Here is a 6,000-nt window from a genome sequence, read left to right on the forward strand (position 1 = left end):
CCCAAAGTGGCCATATTCCCTGAAGTTGCCTTTCCATTTTGTAGGGCCTATAAATCATGTTTAAATCTATATATATATCGTATTATGTTAATTGAGATGTATTAAATTCTTCTCCTTAATTATAGGAAAATCAAATGTAGGGTGGACTACTGTAATATAAAGACTAATATGTAAATGGCTTTATGTAGAACTACCTGATGGTCATTTATCTTATTAACAAAAAAATCATTTTAAAAATCTTTCTAATATTGGATAGAAACCTTCGGTGTCCTAATGTGTGTGTGTGTGGGGGGGGGATGTTTCTTTTTTCTCTATTTTTTGTGGGGCAATGAGGGTTAAGGGATTTGCCCAAGGTCACACAGCTAGTTAGTGTCAAGTGTCTGAGGTCGGATTTGAACTCAGGTCCTCTTGAATCCAGGGCCAGTGCTTTATCCACTGTGCTCCCTTGAACTGATTCTTGACAGACACCAGGGGAGCCAAGAGGTCTAAGTGTGGGGGATACATTCTAGGCATGAAGGACAGCCAATGTGGAGACATAAAGGTGGGAAATGGCATGATGTGTCTGAGCAACTACAAGTACAATCAGAATAAGTGGAATAAAGTATGAGGAGATTAGAAAAGTGAAGAGGTGCCAGGTTATGAAGGGCTAAGAACAGGATTTTATATTTGAACCTGGAGGCAATAGGGAAGTACTGGAACCCATTGAGCTGGAAGGGCAATGTGATCAGCTTCATTTCCCCTCTTCTGGCCAATCTATAGTTTCATTTGAGGTTCTGCTTAGTTATGGGGCTATTTTCTTCTTTTGTGTTTGTGTCTTAGGTGTCTCTGGATCCATAGCAATGACATCAAAGTTCACATTGTCCAGCTCCTCCAGTGATATGTCAAGTCATTGGTTGTAGGACAAGGATCTCATATTTAGGGTTTTGTTGTTGTTGAATCATTTCAGTCGTATCTGACTCTCCGTGACTTCATTTGGGATTTTCTTTGCAAAGATACTGGAGTGGTTTGCCATTTTCTTCTCTAGCTCATTTTACAAATGAGGAAACTGAGGCAAATGGGGTTAAGCAACTTGCCCAGGGTCACATTAGTAAATATCTGAGGCTGGATTTGAACTCATAAACATGAATCTACCTGATTCCAAGCCCAGTGCCCTATCCACCACACCATCTAGCTGTCATATTGAAGTTTATGGATGACCTAAAAACTGTGTGATTCTTAGTATCTGTTGCCCCCTTTCCTACCCCGTGGCCACCATCATTGCAGAAACAAAAGGGAACCTTGAAGGACTGAAAGCTGTTTAATGGAATGCCATGGCCAAAGACATCACCAGGTGGCTAGCCTACCAATGATGTAGGCTATAATTACTTGAATGATCCTCAGAAAAGACAGCATTAAACTTAATAGGGAAACAGGCAGGAACAGAGAGAGGAAAGAGCAGGGATTAGGAGGAAGAATAGATGTGGGGGGGGGGCGGGGGAGGCAGCTAGGTGGGGCAGTGGATAGAGCACTGACTCTGGATTCAGGAGGACCTGAGTTCAAATTCGGCATCAGATATTCGACACTTACTAGCTGTGTGACCCTGGGCAAGTCACTTAACCCCAATTGCCTCCCCTCCCAAAAAAAAAACAGATGCAGGGAGGAATTAGTCATAAGTAAAACAAATTCACACTTCAATGGGTAGATTGTGAAGAGAGGATTAAAAAGAAAGAAAAGAACCTGTGATCAGGATTGGGACAAAAGGAAGAGAAGAGGGGAAAGAGAACAGAAGCAACTCACATGAATTAAAAATCACTAGCACTGAGCACACTCATCTCTCACAACTCTATTTTTCTTTGTAAAGAGGAAGGAAGGGAGGGGAAAGGGAAGAAAGAGTATAAGAGGAAATATACAATTAACAATCATAACAGTGGACACAAATGAGATGAATTTACACATAAAATGAAAAAGGGTGACAGAATGTATTAGAAAACAATCCAACAATTTGTCATTTTCAAGAAACATGTTTGAAATAAAAAGATTCATCCAGAGTTAAAATAAGGAATTAGAGTAAAACCTATTGTGCTTCAGGTGAAGCAGGGGTAGAAACCAACAGTCATAAAAAAGGGAAAAGGACCCACATGTACAAAAATATTGATAGCTGCTCTTTTTGTGGTGGCAAGGAATTGGAAATTGAGGGGTTGCCCATCAGTTGGGGAATGGCTTAACAAGTTGTGGTATATGAATGTAATGGAATACTATTGTGCTATAAGAAATGATGTGCAGGCAGATTTCAGAGAAACCTGGAAGGACTTACATGAACTGTTGCTGAGTGAGATTGGCAGAACCAGGAGAACATTGTACACAGTATCAACAACATTACATGTTGATCAACTGTGATAGACTTGATTATTCTCAGTAATACCATGGTCCAAGATAGTCCCAAAGGACTCATGGAAAATGCTCTCTAAATCCTGAAAAGAAAAAAAAAAGAACTGTGGAATCTAGATGCAGATTGAACCATACAATTTCTATTGTTTTTGTTGTTATTTTTTTTTCTTTTTTGAGGTTTTTTCTTTTTGCTCTGATTCTTCTTTCACAGCATGACTAATGCAGAAATATGTTTAATGTGATTGTACATATATAACCTATATCAGATTACTTGCTGTCTTGGGGCAGGAGAGGGAAGGGAGGGAGGGAGAAAAATTTGAAACTAGAAATCTTATAAAAACAAATGTTGAATGTTGGACCTCTCAACTTGAAAGTCCCATAGGCATCTGGCACTCAACATATCAAGTTAACAAGCATTTTTAAGAACCTACTGTGTGCCAGGAACTATGTTAAATGCTGGGGATACAAAGAAAGGCAAAATAAGAGTTCCTGCTCTAAAGTTGCTCACAGTCTAATGAGGGAGACCAACAAGCAAACAAATACATACAAGATAAATTAAGTCATCCTCAGAAGGAGGTCACTAATGTGAAGGAAGAACAGGAAAGGCTTCTTTCAGATGGTAGGATTTTAACTGGATCTTGAAGGAATTCAGGGAGGAGAATTTTAGGCATGAGGGCAAGCCCTTAAAAATGCCTGGAGTTGGGAGATAGAGTGTTTGTGCAAGAAACAGGCAAGAGAGGGGGCAGCCAAGTGGCCCAGTGGATAAAGCACTGGCCCTGGATTCAGGAGAACCTGAGTTCAAATATGGCCTCAGACACTTGACACGTACTAGCTGTGTGACCCTGGGCAAGTCACTTAACCCTCATTGCCCTACCAAAAAAAAAAAAGGCCAGTGTAGCTGGATTGGAGAGTGTATGGAGGGGAGGAAGGTGTAAGAAGACTGGAAAGGTAAGAAGGGGGCAGGGCATGGAGGCTTTACAAGCCAGACAGAGGATTTGAGATTTTATTCTGGAAGTAATAGGGAATCACTGGGATGTATTCACTAGGAGGGTAACATGGTTAGAACTGTGCTTTAGGAAAGTCATTTGACAGCAGAATGGAGCATGGACTGGAATGGGATGAGACCAGGAGACTGATTTGAAGGCTATTTCAAGAATCCAGGTATGACATGCTAAGAGCATGCACCAGGATGGTGGCAGTGTCAGAGGAGAAAAGGGGACATTTATGAGAGATTTTATAAAGGTAGAATCAATAGGGCTTGGCAACAGATGAGATATGGGGGATAGGATAAAGGGAAGAGTCAAGAAAAACACTCGGATTGTGAGCCTGGTGTGAGCCTGGGAAGATGTCACTGCTCTCAACAGTCATAGGAAAGGTAGGAAGAAAGACAGTGAGTTCAGTTTTGGACACAATGAGTTTATGATGTTTATGGGGCATCCTGCTCAAGGTGTACAGTAGGCAATTGAAGCTATAAGCCCACAGCTCAGGAGAAAGGTTAGGGCTGCATAAGTTGCATGGATACCATAACATAATGATAACAAGCTCATTATTTTTCCCTCCTAAAGCCCTCCAGTCTTTTGAATTATCTATTACTTTGGAAGGCACTGCCATTTTGCCAGTCACCCGGTTTCAAAGTCTTGGTGTCATCCTCAACTCCTCACTCACACTCGCACTTGCTCCACATATGCAATCTGCTACCTAATCTTGTTTCTATTTTCACACCATCTCTCACACACATCCCCTCTTCTCCATTCACACAGCCACCACCCTTGTTCAGGTCCTGGTCACCTCTTGCCTAGATTATTGCAATAAACGCCTACTTGATCTGCCTGCCTCAAGTTTTTCCCTACCCATACTGCATCAGTTCTTTTTTTTTTTTTAGAAACAAACATTTATTTTATTTTTTCCAGTTACATGTAAGGGTAGTTTTCAACTATAGGCAGTCTTCCCAAATCAATTTCCCTCCCGCTCCCTCCCTCCCTCCCTCCCTCCCTCCCTTTCTCTTCTCATTATCTTGCACCCATGATATAAGTATCTTTTATGCATTTATCCACTACAATGTAAGCCTTCTTGAGGGTAGGGATTATTTTTGCCTTTCTTTGTATCCTCAGAGTTTAATTAGCACAGTGCTTAACAGAGTATTTTGTTGTTTTTGTTGTCTCAGTTTTTTCTGACTCCTTTGTGACCCTGTTTGGGGTTTTCTCAGCAGAGATACTGGAGTGGTTTGCCATTTCCTCCTCCAGATCTTTTTTTTTTTTTGTGAGGCAATTGGGGTTAAGTGACTTGCCCAGGGTCACACAGTTAGTGAGTGTTAAGTGTCTGAGGCTGGATTTGAACTCAGGTACTCCTGACTCCAAGACCAGCACCCACTGCGCCATCCATCTAGCTGCCCTCTCCAGATCATTTTTACAGATAAGGAAACTGAGACAAACAGGGTAAAGTGACTTGTTTGAGGGGGTCACACAACTAGTAAGTGTCTGAGGCTGGATTTGAACTCAGGTCTTCTTGACTCCAGGCCTGGAGTCCACTTTGCTGCTTAATGTCTATTGATTGATTGATGAACTAGAAAAACCTACTTTCTCAGTAGTAACTATTAAATTATTCTTAAATAAATAATAAAATTGCTGAATACATATAATTTATTATTATTATTAATTATTATTAAGTGACTTGCCCAGGGTCACACAGCTAGTAAGTGTCAAGTGTCTGAGGCCAGATTTGAACTCAGGTCCTCCTGAATCCAGGGTAGGTACTTTATCCACTGTGCCACCTAGCTGCCCCCATACATATAATTTATTAACAAATGGATTCTATAATGAACATAAACATTTATGCTGCAAGTAGTCTCTGACCTCATTCTCTCAAGACAATGTCAGCTATAGCTCCCCTTTAGTATTCTAGAGGTACCATTGAGGAGTAGTAAATTGGCTTTTTCTCTAAAACTATTAGCTTGAGTCCCTATTCTGGGTGTGTTCCCCACATTGTTAAATGCCAATTCCATTTAACCAACTAATATCAATTAGCTTTTGCAAAGGGATATTTACTTCAAAGATATAGCAAGAAATAGAAATACAACACCTCAGAAACACACTTTCTCCAACTGGGGAGAATGGGTTCAAAGTTAGTGTATTTTTTACTTAGCCTTGATACCACCAAGTATAAATAAAAATGTGGCATTGCTGCTGAATGAGGCCTTGACTCAGCTATAGCTAGGCTGGTCCTGAAAGGCACTACCTGAGGTGTCATAGGTGGTCTGGCACAAAATCTGGCATGGACTCCACTCCCACGCTTCCAGAATCGCAGGTGGCTCAATCTCCTGACTTTTAGAAACTCTCAAGGTTGTAGTCAACAGATTAATATTCTTCACTAAAAAAATGAAAGAGCAGGCAAAAAACACGAGGCTCATATTCATGGACCATATATATATTGGCCTCAAGAGGAGAGAACCTGAAGTCTCTTTCCTTGTGTATTTTTTTTTCCTGGATGCTATCAGCCAGAAGAAGTCACAGGAAAAGAAGGGTCAAACCAAAGGAAGAGGACAAGGCCAAATAGTCATTCATTGATTCAATAAATACTCATTTATTAAGTGCTTACTATGCACCAGGAAGCTAGGGTAGGCAATGGACCTAGAAT

This window comes from Dromiciops gliroides, chromosome 1 (genome assembly GCF_019393635.1).
Source record: "Dromiciops gliroides isolate mDroGli1 chromosome 1, mDroGli1.pri, whole genome shotgun sequence".
Taxonomy (NCBI): Eukaryota; Metazoa; Chordata; class Mammalia; order Microbiotheria; family Microbiotheriidae; genus Dromiciops; species Dromiciops gliroides.